The following is a 17,452-nucleotide window of genomic DNA, read 5'->3' as shown; positions in this document are numbered from 1 at the left end:
GGTCCAGCGGGATGAGCAGAGCGCGGGCTCCCGGGGCGGCGTGGGGTCCCACGGCGGCGCGGGCTCCAGGGGGAGGGCGAGCTCCCGGGCCGGCCTGGGCAGAGGGCAGGCTCCCAGGCCGGCACGGGCAGAGGGCGGGCTCCCGGGCCGGCACGGGCAGAGGGCGGGCTCCCGGGCCGGCACGGGCAGAGGGCGGCGAGGTGCGAGCAGAGTGCGGGGTCCCGGGGCGTCAGGGCAGAGTGCGGGCTCCCGGGCCGGCATGGGCAGAACGCAGGCTCCCGGGGCGGCACAAGCAGAGTGCGGGACAGCGTGGGCAGAGTGCTGGATTGGCGTGGGCAGAGTGCCGGGTCCCGGGACGGTGCGAGCAGAGCGCGGGCTCCCGGGGTGGCACGGGCAGAGTGCAGGGCAGCACAAGCAGAGTGTGGGGTCCCTGGGTGTCATGAGCAGAGTGCGGGGTCGCGGGGAGGCGCGAGCAGAGTGCGGGGTCAAGGGGCGGCACGGGCAGAGTGTGGGATGGCACGGGCAGAGTGCAGGGCAGCACAAGCAGAGTGCGGGGTCCCGGGGCGTCATGAGCAGAGTGCGGGGTGGCGCGGGCAGAGTGCGGGGTCGCGGGGCGGCGCGGGCAGAGAGCGGGGTCCCGGGGCGGCGCGGGCAGAGAGCGGGGTCCCGCGGCGGCGCGGGCAGAGAGCGGGGTCCCGCGGCGGCGCGGGCAGAGTGCGGGGTCCCGCGGCGGCGCGGGCAGGGAGCGGGGTCGCGGGGCGGCGCGGGCAGAGTGCGGGGTCGCGGGCAGAGTGCGGGGTCCCGCGGCGGCGCGGGCAGAGAGCGGGGTCCCGCGGCGGCGCGGGCAGATTGCGGGGTCCCGCGGCGGCGCGGGCAGGGAGCGGGGTCGCGGGGCGGCGCGGGCAGAGAGCGGGGTCGCGGGGCGGCGCGGGCAGAGAGCGGGGTCGCGGGGCGGCGCGGGCAGAGAGCGGGGTCGCGGTGCGGCGCGGGCAGAGAGCGGGGTCCCGGGGCGGCGCGGGCAGAGAGCGGGGTCCCGGGGCGGCGCGGGCAGAGAGCGGGGTCCCGGGGCGGCGCGGGCAGAGAGCGGGGTCCCGCGGCGGCGCGGGCAGGGAGCGGGGTCGCGGGGTCCCGGGGCGGCGCGGGCAGAGAGCGGGGTCGCGGGCAGAGTGCGGGGTCCCGGGGCGGCGCGGGCAGAGAGCGGGGTCGCGGGCAGAGTGCGGGGTCCCGGGGCGGCGCGGGCAGAGAGCGGGGTCGCGGGGCGGCGCGGGCAGAGTGCGGGGTCGCGGGGCGGCGCGGGCAGAGAGCGGGGCGGCGGGGTCTCTGCTGCCCTCACATCCCCTCCCTCCCCCGCGGGGCCGACATGTTGATTCCAGAACCGCTCGCTGTCCAGACCAAGTGGGTTGGTGGGGGGATGGTTCGGGTGGTGGGGGTTTAGCTGTTGGTTGTGGAAGAGACGGGGCGGCCCCACACCCCCAAAGAAGTCTTTGAGGAGAGGCTGGGGCGAGGGGATAGATAATCAGGGGCCGCTGCCCCCGCTCGCTGGGTTGAAGCTGTTGGGTTGGCGCGGGGTGAGGGTCGGGGAGGGGGGGCGGTGTTCGGCTCCGGCCGGGCCTGCTCGGCAATCAACCCTGGACAGCGCCCTGGAGCTGCAGCCACCTTCGGCCCGCTCCCCCTTCTCTCGAGTGAAGAATCGGGCTGCTTTCAGCTGCTGCCTGGCCTCCTCTCACCTGCAACCAGGCCCGGGCCCAGCGGCTGTCGCTTTGCTGCTCTCCCCGCCTCACATTCCTTCACATCGAGCGGCCGAGACAAACTTTCAGCCCCAACTCCAGCAACAGGTCTGGCGTCCGCACAGGCCACTGACGTCAGCGCGCCGTCCCAGGCACAGCTGTCAGCACAGCCCCTCATCCGCTTAATTAGGACGGTGCAGCTCCGGCTCTCCAGAATACCCCCATCCGCCTCGACAGGACGGCGCAGATCCGGCTTTTGGGATCACCCCCCTTTCCCTTAAACAGGACAGTGTAACTCCAGCTGTAGGGATCACCAGCCATCCACTTAAACCGGAGGGTGCAGCTCTGGCTGCATTTTGGGAGGACTAACACGGCAAGGGAATACACGATGAATGGTAGGACTCTAGGAAGTACAGATGATCTGAGGGACATTAGTGTACATGTCCATAGATTTCTGAAGGCAGCAGCACAGATAGAAAAGGTGGCTAAGAAGGTATATAGGATACTTGCTTTTATTAGCCGAGGCATAGAATATAAGAGCAGGGAGGTTATGTTGGAGCTGTATAAAACACTAGTTAGGCCACAGCTGGAGTACTGTGTGTAGTTTTGGTCGCTACGCTATAAGGAAGGATGTGATTGCACTGGAGGGGGTGCAGAGGATATTCACCAGGATGATGCCTGGGCTGGAGCATATCGGCTATGGATAGGCTTGGATTGTTTTCCTTAGAGCAGAGAAGGCTGATGGGGGACCTGATAGAGATATACAAAATTATGAGGGGCATAGATAAGGTAAGATAAGGAAGAAACTTTTCCCCTTAGCAGAGGTGTCAATAACCAGGGGGCATAGATTTAAGGTAAGGGGCAGGAAGTTTTTTTTCACCCAGAGGGTGGTTGGAATCTGGAACGCACTGCCTAAGGGGGTGGCAGAGACAGAAGGAGTATTTAGATGAGCACTTGAAACGCCATAGCATACAGGGCTACGGGCCAAGTGCTGGAAAATGTGAGTAGAATAGATAGGTGCTTTATGGCTGGCTTGGACACGATAGGCCAAAGGGCCTGTTTGTGTGCTGTATAACTCTGACTCTATGACTACCCCCTTAAACAGGACGATCCAGTTCCAAGTACAGGGATCACCCCTCAACCACTTATACAGGGTAGTGCCACTCCAGGTATAGGGATCACCCTCTGCGCTCACTCCTTAAACAGGACTGTGGAGCTCCAACTATTGGTATCACCACCCCCATCTCTTAAACAGGATGGTGCATCTCCACTATATGTAACAACCCTCATCCACTTGAACAGGACAGTGCAGCTCCAGGTATAGAGATCGCACCCCATCTCCATTAAACCTCCACCTCCCCACATTCCCGACACCCAGTTCGTTTAAATCATAGTCCATAGTTATGGCCAGGACACTGATTCCAGCCCACCACTCTTTGAGCTTGGTGTTTAATTCTCTAATCTGCTTGACCCTATGTCAAATGGCACATGGCTCAGCTAACAATCCAAAGATGATTACCAGACATGATTGAGATGGATTTTCTGTGTTTTAATTTGGATTTAAAGAGGAGAGTGGAGCTCCAGGTATAGGGATCAACTCAGCTCCCCCCAACCCCTCCTCAAACAGAACAGTGCAGCTTCCGTTTCAGGACCATTCGCATCACACATCGCACCAACACCCACTCTTCCACCCCTCCCGTCTCAATAAACAGGACACAGGCGCTTTGGGTATATTTACCACCAGCTCTTCTTTTAAACAGAACAGTGCAGCTCTGGGTAAAGGGATAGCCACAAACCCCTGTCCTTTATCAAGCACATTTCAACTCTGGGTATAGGGATCAGCTCCTTAAACATGACAGGGTAGCTTTGGGTAAAGAGATCGCAACCACTATCCCCCTCCTAACCCCCCTACCCCTCCCACCCCACCACTTCCCCTTGAATAGGACAGTGCCACCCCGCATAAGGTGAATTTCACTGAGGCTCTCCATACACAGGAAGACAGTTTAATCTCGTTTTCACTTGCTAGAGACAAGCAGGTAGAGCAAGCAGAAGGGTTTACAAAAATTGCAGATGTCCCCATGGTGCAGGATTCCATTAACTGCAGGTGCACTGTGCGGCTTGCACCTCATCTGGAAAAACTGCCATTTCATGAATCCAAAGGTATCCCATTCCTTCAATGTGCAGCTGGTTTGTGATCATAGACGTGGCATCAAGTGAATGCTCATTATCCTGCCAACAGTCATGATTTCTTCATTCTGTATCCATCCTCTGTGCCACCTATATTTAACCCACAATGGCAGTCAAAGGCTGGCTACTGGGCAACAAGGGTTAGTTAATAAAAATCCTTTGAACAGTGGTATCCAGAGCCATGATGGCAGCAGTCTGAGCTCCCACTATAGCATTCAGATATTTTATGGAAACTGTTTATGCTATAATACAACCCTAATCGTACCTCGGAAGAAGGAAGCATAGGAGGGTAACTGTGCTGTTAGGATTTGCTGAAGAAAAGATGAAAGTGAAATATGTATTTATTTTTGTTGGAAAACAGATTGATGGACTGCTGTGATTCCCTGGAAGCCTCCTTGAACAGTGGCACCCAGGGCCATGGTGGCAGCAGTCTGGGCTCCCACTGTAGCATTCAGATATTTTATGGAAGTTGTTTGTGCTATAATACAAGCTATGAGATCGGGTCATGCAATTGGGGGAAGTTTCCCAAGTGTGCTAATGGAGGGGACCGTATTGAAAAAGATGGGCTCCAAGCTCTGTGCAGAGCCTTATGCCAATTTGGTGCTGAATTCTTCGTGGGTAGGTGGGTAGTAGGGACATAGAGAATTGAGCAGCGGGTGAGGCTAGTGGTGCAGTCGATATGATGTGCCACTGGAAAATAAATCCACTCACCGAGAGAACTCATGTGGAATTATTAAGTTTCTGCCTGCAGCGTATACATATTCTTAGGGCAACACTCCTGGCATTGCCCACCACTTCTACTTCTTCCCACTGCCTCCTGAGCATATGTTGGAGGGCCTCTGCAGATACAGGATAACCCTAACCCTAACCCTAACCCTAACCCTATTTCTTTCCACCTCTCACATCTGGACTTTCAGTGCAATGTCAGAAAATATTGGTGTCCTCTTTCTCGCATGTTCAACCATTCTTCAAATATTACAAACCAGAATCACTTTTGAAAACAATCCCACCAATTCTTGTAGGTGCAATGCATCCTCTCTTTAAGAGGTGAAGGCTGCCTTTAAGTTGCACTAGGTAAGGTGGAGTGGGGCAGAGGTGGGTGGGGTTTCGGGCAGCTGTGCAGCGCACTAAACTCTGGCCATCCAAGTGGTGGCCAGCACACTCCGGAATGCGTTAAGGAGCCTTCAAACTTAACCAAGAGAGGTTCTCAGAACACTCAAGCTAACCCACTAGTCTCTCTCTTTCATCCTGCAGAAGGAGTACAGCAAAAGCATGGAATCTGGTGAACTAGCCATATACCTCATGGTATACAGAGAGCGAAGGCGACAAAGAAGAGAGCAACGGATGTCCCTGGCTGGGCAGATGGAGGAGCAGCACCCTCAGGAAGAAGGGGCAGCTGGGGCTCCTGCACACGCCACTGAAGAGCCATAGTGAGCTTTTGCTGGTTGGCGCCTAGCCAGATCCAGGGTCTATAGACTTTCATTCCTGCAGATGACCGAGAACCAGTGTCGCTGAAAACTGTGCATGTCTAGGGAACTGTCTGGTCACATCTGCCAGCTACTGCAGGATTTTGCGCCATTGGGACATGGAGCGCAACCATTGCCAGTGGCCGTGACAGTGACCGCAGCGCTTAATGTTTACACTAGTAGCTCCTTTCAGGCCCCACATGTGACCTCTGTGGGATATCAGAAGCCTCCACCCACAAATGCATGCATGCGGCCGCGGATGCCATCTTCATGAGAGTACACAACTTAGTGCATTTCTCCCAGGACCAGAAGAGCCAGGATACAAGAATGATTGGATTTGCCTAGATCGCGGGTTTCCCACAGTTGCAGGGTGTCATCGACTGTACTGAGATCTCAAATCTCCGTCTCAACAAGGGGTCAACTATGTCAACTGCAAAGGCTTCCATTCGCTGAATGTACAGCTGGTGTACGACCACCACAATCACATCCTGCAGGTCTGTGCATGGTTTCCAGGAGTGTCCATGACCCTTACATCCTCAGTCGGTCACAGGTCCCTGACATCTTCCAGGGTCCACAAAGGCTGCAAGGAGGCTCCTTGAGGACAAGGGCTACCCGCAGAATACATGGCTGATGACATCCGTGCGGCCTTAGACTGCGGCAGAGTGAAGGTATAATGAGCATCATGCAGCAACTCGCAATTTGGTGGAGCAAACCATCAGGATGCTGAAAATGAGCTTCCAGTGCCTGGACTGGCCTGGTGGAGCCCTGCAATAGAGTCCGTAGAGGGTGTCACACATCACCGTCGCCTGCTGCACCCTTTACAACCTGGTGCTGCAATGGGGAGAGGAGTTGGCTGAGGAGGAGCTGGAGGTTTCCTCTGATGAGGAGGACGTTGACAGTGATGAGGGTGAAAAGGTCCTCGAAAGCGACAATGATGGTGATGAGGCCCTTACACTGGCCAGACGAGGCAGGCGTGCTCAGGAGGTCCTCAAAACTGCTAGATTTGTGGAGGATGATGACAACATGCAGTGAGGAGACACCATAGATCCTCACATTGCATCTGTGAACATTTGACTCAAGTCTGGCTTATGGCAGCACACATACCCTGTGTGAGAATGCTCCTGTCATGGAGATGCAGTGGAGGCCCTAATAGTTGCTCGATTGCAGGAGGATGATGACGACATGCAGTGAGGACACTCCATAGATCTTTACATAGCCCCTGAGAATGTCTGAATCCTGTCTGGCTGAGGGCAGCTTGCTTGTGCTCTGTGATCCGGTCATATCATGGAGAAGCAGCCATGAAACTTAAAAAGCACCTGATTCTTTGCCTTCAGCACCTGACCCCTTCAGGAGCACAGAGTCACTGGTTACAGAATTTGAAGAGATGGGGGCCAGCCCCATCTTAAAGATGCTGAGAGCACACAGAGAGAATAACAGAACTCGGTGATACCTGCCCAAGACATTCTGGCAGCAATGACAAGAACCATCGAGGTGCAGGCATCAGTAATATATCCAGGGAGTGTGAGGCCGGACCATCACTTTGGTCTGAAGGCTGCGCAAAGCACAGGGAAGAGGCAGCTGCCTTTATCTTGTGCATCTGAGTGACACGAAAACTGCTCATCAGAACCAGGAGCCATAGGCAGGGAAACATTGTTGAGAGTTTGTTTACAATAATGAATATTATGTACAAGTGGTTAACACCCGTGCCCAGCCGCTACATCTTGGTGCTCCCTGGTTATCCACAGCGGAGGTGGAGGCATCCTGTTGACTGCTACGCCCTGTCTGTGATGACCTTGGTGCCGTCCTCTGGAGGGCCAAGACCTGGAGGTCCCTGACTTGCTTTTGGGGTGGCAGTGGCACTCTCCTTGGCCTTTGGAGCTGGAGCTGCTGAGGTCACAGGAAGAGGGGATTCGGATGGCCTGGACACTGCCGGAGTCACCTGGGTGGATGGCCCCGGGGGGTGCACCTGCTGATCCTCCTCCCTGGATGCTCGAGGGCCTCTGACTCCTAGAGGAGAAGGGGATGCTGGATTGAGATTGAGCTACCCTGCACTCTCTCGTGTACACACCTTTGGAGGTCAACTATGGCATCAGCGATGGAGTTCAGCCCGCGCAGCAGTACAGGAGTGATGTCCTGGACAAAGGTCTCCATGGCAGCCACCATCCTACCAGTGTTGACCTCAGTGCATTGGCAAGCCGGCACTATCAGCTCAGCCTGAAGGCAGATGGACTCCTCCATTGTGCCTTGCAATCTGGGGACATTCTTTCCTGATGTTCCCGAGCTTCCCTTTGCAGCTCCAGCAACTGAGACATGACCAAGCCCAGAGGCTTGCCACCTGACTTGGACTCAGCAAATTTCCATCCTGCAGCCATACTCCACGTGTCAGGGACCTGGGAAGTTACTGCTACCGCCTGCTATGGATCAGTAAATGCAATGTGCTCACTAGATTGTGATCCTGAGACACATCCCACCGAGATATGTGTCTCTGCGCTGGTGGAGGGTGTGGGTGAGCACTGTGATGGGTCTTCAAAGAGGGTGCCTTCAGATTCCTCTTTGGAGGTTTCCTCAGGGCTTGAGTCGAGGACCTGGGTTGTGGACTCCATTGGCTGTTTTCCAGATGTGCCTGCGAAAGCAAGGAGAGACAATTAGTGCATGGCAGTGGCCTGGGAAACAGGACACATCACTCACAGCATGGTTATCTGATGGACATTACCCTTCTGGATCCTCACTTGGTAGAGCACCGCCAACCTCACTGTCAGCACAAGAATGGTCCAGATCCTCGCCGGCCAGCTGAATGGCTCTGTTTTCAAAGTCTGTGAAGACTTGATTTCAGACATCCCTCCACCAGTCTGTGACCTCTCCCTCTTGTGTGCCAGCTTGTCGTGCATAAATAGAGATGGTGACAGTGTAAGCAGGATGCCTGCAAGGTCAAATGATAAGTATGCCTGGTATGTGTGGCTGGTCCCATGGACGGGGTGAGGACAATGAAGGTATGCGTCAGGGAGTAAATGGTGACGTCCCTTGAACTGGAAGTGAGTGAGGTCTCTGTGGATGTGTGATGGGTTTGAGAGTGTGTGAATTGAGAGTGATGAGAAGATTGCCTTACCCTGGCAGAACGGAGGAAATCATTCATCCTCTTTCTGCACTAGGTGGCTGTTCTCTTTTGCAGAGCGTTGGCGCTGGCCACCGCTGCTACCCAAGCTGGATTGGTGATGCCGCTGCCCCTCCTGCGGCCAGAGTGGGAGTAGAGGACATTATGGCAGGCCCCCACAGCGTCCAAAAGGTGCTTGAAGGATGCATCATTGAACCTGGGGGCTGTAGTCTTTTTGCCTTTCAGGGTCACATCTTCTGTGCAGCAATCCTGGGTTGGAAGCATTGAGAGATATGCGCAGGGCTGTACTTTAAATATTGTTATGATGTGGCAGGTGGTAATTGCCAGGCTAACCAAATCCCAAAGGGAAACTTGACTAAGCTATCACAAGGATTTTGCAATTTGTGTTTATTACGAGAAGGTATGTGCACTTAAGTCAGAAATAAAGAGTCCACTACCACTTTTGCAGTTTTCAAAGATTAAATTAAAACACTTATTAACAAAAGAAAAGAAAACTTAAACACACAAGGTTACAGTTAAATTTAGTCTTACAACATTCCCCAAAAGATTTCTACCTAGCTAGACTACCAAAATAAACACCCTTTTCAGGCAACAGTCCAAATAGATTGTTAATCTATAAAAAATCCAGTAATATTACCACAAAACACCTGCTGTTATTATAAGGGAGGTACTTCACAGGGCTTCCCTCTTCCTCTCATTCGACAATGGAATTCTAAGGCTTTCAACAAAACCTTGCTTTCTGGAACAAGCAAGCACTTCTCCAGGGTGGCTAGAGGCTGCTTCTTGACCAGTCTGTCTTCACACAGTCCCCCTTTCAAGATCTCATATGGCCACTCACGTACAGCTTTCAATCTTTCTTTAAATATATTTTCTCCCTTATGAGTGTTTAAATCCATTGTTTCAAACTTTCTTTGAAACTTCCAAATATAAGATCCTTCATGTTTCCATCTTGTCTTTGCTTTTGGGTCAATAAAACATGATATCCCCACTACTTGTTTACCTATGAACTCCTGCAAGATGCAAACATTTTCCTTGTTACCTTCTAATTCCCCTTTGAAATTCAACTTATTTACAGATGCAAATGTTAGTTCATCCATTTCCATTTCAAATGCCTGCTTTTGCACTTAAACCCTTTTATGATTTAAACCTTGCAGTCTGACTGTCTTGAGTTTAAATAAATTAGTCACACACACACACACAAACATGTTTACACACAGCCCCCACAAGCCTGCTTTAAAGTATCCCAAAGTAATATTAGGAAAAAGTAAAATTTCCTTTACACCTCTATCCTTATGGAAAAATGGACCATCATAATTCTAAAAGATGGTTTTATTTTCTCAACCCATTTCATATTACTTACTATACTTATCTCTATACACAAAACTATTACACTACCAGGTACATGCATTAACATGACAATACACACAAGGCCTTCATATCAACAGAGATTATTTCAGTCCATTGTCCATGTTTTAACTGTCCAATTTCCTTTGAACTTTAAATCTTGACAATGCATCTGCAATTACAGTTTCTCTTCCAGTCACATGTATGATCTATATAATATAATATAAGTTGCAGTAATAAACTCCATTTGAACAGTTTAGCACTCTGGTTTTGAAATTTTCCCCAAAATTTTAAAGGATTGTGGTCTGTTTAAAAAATTGTTTCTGAAAAATTGCTTGCAACATAAACCTCGAAATGCTGCAATGCTAACACCAGATGTAGAGTCTCTTTTTTGATTGTTCATTATCTTTTCTGATGTACATTCAGCTTCTGTGAAAAGTATCCTACCGGCTTTTCAATTCCTGTTTCATCTTCTTGTATCAACACAGCACCAATACGCAGATCTCTTGCATCAATCACCAACTTAAACTGCTTTGCATAATTAGGTGCAGCCAAAACTGGTGTAGTAGTCAACACAGATTTTATACTGTCAAATGCCTTCTGACACTCCTGTGTCCATTGAAATTTCTTGTTCTTTTTTAGTAGTTCAGTCAAAAGAGCGACCACACTGCTAAAATTTGATACAAACTTCTGATAAAACCCAGTCATGCCTAAAAATCTCAAAATTTCCCATTTTGTTGTAAGCACTGGGAAATTCACAATGGCTTTTAATTTAATTAGCCAAGTTCACCACCAAATTAGTTTCTTACAGTCGACAAAACAATTTTTTCAGATGTTGTAAATGCTCTTCCCACATTTGACCGAAAACTACCAAGTCATCAATATAAACAGCACAATTACTCAGTCCTGCAATTACTTTGTTTGTCAGTCTTTTAAATGTTGTTGGTGCATTCTTCATACCAAATGGCATAACTTTGAATTGATACAGTCCATCTGGTGTTACAAAAGCTGATATTTCTTTCACTCTTTCCTCGCAGCAATTCAATCTTTGTGATAAACTCTGATTGTCCCACTTTCTTAATACAATCTCCCAACCATGGGATGGGATATGAATCCGCTTATGTCACTGCATTCACTTTTCAATAATCCACACATAGTCTTTATGTTCCATCCAGTTTCAGCACCATCACAGTGGGTGAACTCCAGTTACTGCAACTAGACTCTATGATGCCATTCTGAAGCATGAATTCAATTTCTTTTTGCACTTGAGCTAATTTCACTGGATTTAATCTATAAGGATGTTGCCTTGTTGAAACTGAATTTCCCACATCTACATCAAATATAGCCAAATTTGTTTCCCCCAGCTTATTCTCACAAATAGCTTTGTGTGATTGCAATAGCTTTTCCAAATCACTTTGACACTTGTCTGGAAGGTAACTCAATATTACATTTACATTTTAAGCACTCCTTCATTGTCCAATTTAATTAGAGGAAAATCAATTTCCGAATCCTTCATTTCTACCTCCATTTCCTTATCTACCACTACTAATACCTCCTTCTGGTTATCTTCCATGTCAAAGTACTTTTTAAGCATTTTACATGACACACCTCTGGTTCTTTCTTCTATCTGGCATATTTATTCAATAATTTACATCACTCAGTAAATTTTCAATCCGGTAAGGCCCTCTAAATCTTGCCTTTAATGGCTTGACTGACACTGGCAACAAGACTAACACCTTTTCTCCGGCAACAAAAGTATGAGCTTTTACCTTCTTAACTGCACTTGTCTTCATCACTTGCTGTGATATTTTTAAATGTTCCTTGGCTAACTCACATGCTTTGTTCAATCTTTCTATGAATTTTGTCACATAATCCAGGAGAGTAGTTTCCAAACTTTGACCCACTAGTTCCTCCTGAATCAACTTAATTTACTTCATGACCATAGACTAATTCAAAAGGACTAAACCCTGTTAATTCATTAGGGGCATCTCTAATAACAAATAACAATAATGGAATCCCTCTATCCTAGTCCTGTCGGTAGTCTTAACTTTATGCATTCAGCAGTTTTTTAAAGTTTAATGTCATCCCTCTAAAACGCCTTGTGATTCAGGGTGATAAGCTAATGACTTAAACTGCTTTATTTCTAGGCCATTCATTACTTCCTTAAACAGCTGTGACATTAAATTCAAACCCTGATCTGACTGTATTTCTTTCAGTAACCTATAACTTGTAAAGAATTTGGTCAACTCCTCTACAATCCTCTTTGCTGTAATATTTTGTAAAGGTATCGCTTCTGGAAATCTTGTGGACACATCCATGATTGTCAGCAAGTATTGATTTCCACTTTTGGTCTTAGGGAGGGACCCTACACAATCAATCAGGACCCTAGTAAAAGGTTCTAAAAAGGATTCGGAATTAAAGGTGCAGGTTTAATCACTGCTTGAAGCTTTCCTATCATCTGACATGTGTGACATGTTCTACAGAATTTGACTACGTCTTTATGCAGTAGAGGCCAATAGAAATGTTTTTGTATTTTAGCCTGAGTTTTCCTAATTCATAAATGTCCCGCTATTGGAATTTCATGAGCCACTCTTACTATTTCATTTCTGTATCCAGATAGTATTGTTATTTGATGTATTACTCTGCACTTTTCATCTGCTAGAATATGAGACGGCCTCCATTTCCTCATTAACACATTATTTTAAGGTAATACCACCCTGGAATACATTCTGCCTCTGTTTCCGAATAAGCCATCTGGTATAACTGCTTTATTCATGGATCTTTCTGTTGTAACTCTACTAATTTCACTGAGCTAAACACTTCAGCCTCACTCTCTTTCACTCAGCTAAACACTTCAGCCTCACTCTCTTTCACTCAGCTAAACACTTCAGCCTCACTTCTCTTCCTGAACAACCTTTTCAAAGACAGACCCAGCTATAGCATTACCTAGGATAAATTGAACCCCTGCAATGGCCAATTTTCCCAACAATGAACTTGCCTGTTTTCAACTTACTATCTAAAGTTACCTTACACAATGGCATATGTTTAGTATCTCCATGAATTCCACTTATTAATACTCTTTCCTGCAATACCCACTCTGGAGAACAAGTAGCACTATCCCATGACATTAAGGATTGACTAGCCCCGTGTCCCTTAAAATTTTGATATCTTTGCCTGCTCCACTCTGTACACATGTACACATATAGGGGTGAATTTTGAGGTCGGCGAGCAGGGGCGGGGCCCACTTGCCGACGCGTAAAATGACGCGGGTTCATCCCGCCGTCATCCCACATCACTTATATTTTCAGGTCGGCGGGCGTGGAGCCAAGTCAACGGCCACTTAAGGCCCTTAAAGAAGTAATTGAAGTAATCAATGGACCTGCCACGGGTGGGATGAGGTTTCATGAGGGATTTAAAATGTTCCAGAAATTTATAAATAAAAGTAATGGACATGTCCCAGCTCACATAGGGGACATGTCAATAATTTTTTTCTTATCTTTATTCAATGTTTGAAACCTGAGCTGATCTCCCTGAGGCTGTACTTTGCCTGTTATACCAGATCTGTGTGCTATTTCATGCGCATGAGCGAAAGAACACACTCCCAGCTCAGGAAATCCACCCCCCGCCTGCAAAGCGCTTCCTGGCGTACGTCACACTGGGCGGGTCTTAATTGGCCTGCCCACGTAAAATGGCGGCATGCCCTCAACTGGGGGCGCCGATCGGGAACCCACCCGCTCACGCCCGCTCCCACACAACCCCCCCCAACGGGGGAAGATCCTGCCCATAAAACCTTTAAACATTTCTGTAATCTGCCCTTCAGAACTCCCTTGGATAAATTGTGAACATATTTCCATTTCATTACCTACCACTGATTCTTCCTATGCCACCTGTACACAAACCACTGGTTTTTCTTGCCTCTGGATTTCAGAGCCCATAGCACTTTTATTTCCAGAACTTTTCTGAGCTCCAGTTACCCAATAGGTTTTCCCTGTAATCGCCAAGACATTGACTTTCTGTACCCAACCTTATTACAATGGAAACATTTAAGCCTTCGAGTGTCACTTCTACCCTCAGCACCTTCCTTTCTGGTCTGAGGAGAAATTTCCTGAGAATCCCCAGTTGTCCCCTCTCTTCCTTGACTACCTGCCTTCCTTTCACTTTCCTGTCTTGCTTCTTGTTTATATTTTTAATGATGCACATAGGCCGTTGACATTGTAGCTGAGCTAATTTTATTGATAACACATTTTCCTAACATGAACACATATCTACAGTAATTGAACTCTATCAAGATAGGCTCCAACATGTACTATCTGACCTTCAACCCTCAGTTCAGGTGACCCCGTATATAGTACAGAGTACTGTATGGTACCTAATACTGGGGTCCACAACCACAATCAGCTATTATCATGACATTTCCCTTTTTAAAAAAAAAACTTTTATACAACTCAAGTACACAAAGTTTCTTATCTATTCTTTCTCACTCTGTTTTGTCTTTTACTCATCTCTGTATCTCTGTGGCTTTTCCACGATTCTTCCATTGGATGTTCTGAATGGTGACAGAGGTGGTTTTGAAGGACAAGGGGCCTTCTCCAGCTCTGTGTCACTATCACCCCTTGGATAGTTTTCAGGACTCTAAGGCTTTGCTGGTTATCTGTTGCTTCACTGGTGCATTCTGGTTTTTGATCTTCAGCTACACTTTCTGATTCAGAGCAGGATTGCATTTCATTTGTTTTCCGTAAGAATTTCCAGTTTTCCCTGTACTGTTGTCCGTTTGGAGTCTGCACTATGTGATACCTTGGTTCTCCCGTGATTCCTGTGACAACAGCAGGATTCCAGATCCCTTCATGCTGAATCCTCACTGTCTCTCCCATGTTCAGGTCAGACAAAGGTCGAGGTCCTCGATCAAAGCACTGCTTCTGCTTCTGCTGGCTCAGTTTGAGCAGGTCCTGCACGCTGTAGCTCACTGGCTGTGGAAACAACAGTTGTGGTGCAGTTGCAATCTTAGCTCTTAGTCTTCTCCACATCAGGAGCTGTGCTGGAGATGATCCAATGCTCACTAATGGAGTAATCCTGAAATCCAGCAGAGCCAGGTAGGGGTCTCTTCCGTCCACCCTTTCCGCCTTCAACAGGTGTTTTAAGGTCTGCATGGTACGTTCCACCATTCTGTTGGATTGTGGATATTTGGGACTTGACGCAGTGTGGTAAAACTCCCAGTCCTGTGCAAATTTGTGAAACTTAGTGCCTGAGAATTGTGGACTGTTATCTGACATGAGCACTTCAGGTACATCGTGGTGAGCAAAAATAGATTTTAAATGATTTATTACAGTGATGCTCTTACTATCATTTCTCAGCAGCACAGACTCAAAAAACTTTGAGTAATAATCTACTGCCAGTAGGTACTCACTGTTGTCAAATTTGAACAAGTCCACTCCAATTTTCTGCCCGGGCCTCTCTGGAACACTGTGTGGCTGAAGTGGTTCTTTTTGTTACAATTTACTGTACTTTTGGCAAACTGCACATGCATTCACCATTTCCCCGATTTGTGCTCCCATTCCAGGCCAATACATTACATCTCGAGCTCTTCACCTGCATGTTTCTATGCCAAGATGACTTTCATGTATGCGCTGCAGCATTTCTTTCCTCAGTGTTGCAGTAATTACGATCTTTTCTCTTTTGAAAAATATTCCTTTTGCTGCATGAAGTTCCTTACGCAGTTCCAGTACTTGTGTACAGCAGAAGGGGCTCCGCTCCGGTGTGTGGGCCAGCCAGTTTGCACAATCTGCTGCAGTTTTCTCAGGGTGACATCATTCTTGGTCACTTCCCTGATCTCATCCAGTTTGGTTCCAGCCACAGGCAAGTTCTTTGTCAGCATGTGAAGCTGTGCTTCCGTTTCTTTATCCTCTTCCTCCGTGATGGGTAGCTTTGCACGTGACAGAGTGTCTGCGATGTACATTTCCTTGCCTGGTTTATATTTAACTCACCTGATACTTCTGCAGACACATTAGTAATCTTTGGATTCTTAGTGGTGCACAGTTCAGGGGCTTTTTAAGTATAGCTTCCAAAGGCTTATGATCAGACTCCACCTCCATGTCTTTGCCATAGACAAACTGGTGGAAGCGTTCTAGCCAAACACAATTGCTGGCATTTCTTTCTCTATTTGGGCACACCGCTGCTGTGTTTCTGTTATTGCCTTTGAAGCGTATGCCACTGGTGCCTCATTTTGCAAGAGGACAGCTCCCAGGTCAGTCTTTGAAGCATCCACTGAGACCTTGACTGGCTAACTGACATCGTAACACTTAAACACTGGTGCTTGGGTCAGTGTTCTCTTCAGAGTGGTCAAAGTTTGCTGGTGACTTTGTTCCCAGTGCAATTCCACATCAATTTGTAGAAGTTCTTTGAGAGGTGTTGTCAGTTCTGACGTGTTCAGAAAGAATTTCACAAGATAGGTCACCATTGCCCCAAAACATCTCCACGTCTTTCTTACATTCTGGGGGTGGCATGTTCATGACTGCTTCAATTTTACTCTGGTTCAGCTTCAGTCCCTCACTTGTTAGCACATATCCCAAGTACTTGATTTCATGAAGACCTATTTTGAACTTTTCCTTCTTCAATTTGAGGTTCCTTTCTCTAGCTCTGGCCAGCACCTGCCTTAGTCTGTGGTCGTGATCTTCCCATGAGGCTCTCTAGACCATCACATCGTCGATATAGGTTTCCACGCCCTCTAACCCTTCAAACAGCTGCTTCATTGTTTCCCTCCGGAGCTAAATTAATACCAAAAGAAGCCAAACTTGAACCAAATTGGAACCTGAAGCATTTGCATTCTATTCGCTCTCTCTCCAAAACCAGGGAAAGGGGTCGAATATGACGCATCTTAAAACAAAGCAAAGAGGGTATTGCTGTATTGGTGTGTTGAAGGTACAGGCTGCATTCATCCAGCTTGACCTGCCAGAAGCTTGAACTTGCATCCAAGACTGAAAAGTATTTAGCATCAGCTAGCTTATACGTGATCTCTTCTACTGTGGGCAACTGGTAATGCTCTCTTTGTGCTGCCTGGTTTAGGTCTCTGGGATCCAGACAGACTCACAGATTCCCATCTGATTTTTTCTACAATTACAATTGGATTAACTCACCTGGTCAGTTCTTCAATTTTTTTAATGATGTGAAGTTTCTCCATTCTGTCCAGCTCTGCTTTCAGTCGCTCTCTCAGTATCTCTGGTATTTTCCTGGGCGGGTGTATTTTGGGTGTCACAGTTTTGTCAATCTTGATGGTGAGTTCTCCTTTTAGGCAGCCAATCCCCTGGAACACATCTTTATACTCGCTCAGGATGTCATCAGTGGTGACAGTCATTATTCTCTCGATTAGCTTCAGATTTTCACATGCTTTGATTCCAAGGGTGGGTTTTGCATCAGTTTTCACCACTATCAATGGAAGTGCTTGAGACTGTTTTTTGTAGTTCACTGTAAGTGTGCATTTGCCTTTGACTGCAATTTTTTCACATGTATAAGTAGCCAGCTTCACTTTTGTTTTAGTTAGCTGTTTTTCTTTGCTTATCTTATGATACATGCTTATGGGAATGACATTTGCTTGGGCATCTGTGTCAAATTTGAAATTCACC

The 17,452-nt window shown here is 48.2% G+C and overlaps 1 protein-coding gene across 1 annotated transcript in view; it reads right to left on the bottom strand.

The window, feature by feature from the left end:
- The window catches only part of rest (RE1-silencing transcription factor), a 47,127-nt gene extending 45,181 nt beyond the window's left edge, over positions 1–1,946 (bottom strand). Inside the window, exon 1 of the mRNA XM_078570173.1 lies at positions 1,728–1,946. The gene's annotated coding sequence lies outside the window, so the exon portion shown is untranslated. The remainder of the gene's footprint in view (positions 1–1,727) is intronic.
- Positions 1,947–17,452: the final 15,506 nt, after the last annotated feature.

This window comes from Cetorhinus maximus, chromosome 2 (genome assembly GCF_964194155.1).
Source record: "Cetorhinus maximus chromosome 2, sCetMax3.hap1.1, whole genome shotgun sequence".
Classification (NCBI taxonomy): Eukaryota; Metazoa; Chordata; class Chondrichthyes; order Lamniformes; family Cetorhinidae; genus Cetorhinus; species Cetorhinus maximus.
The sequence above is the reverse complement of the archived record's forward strand: the minus strand, read 5'-3'. Positions and strand labels throughout refer to the sequence as shown.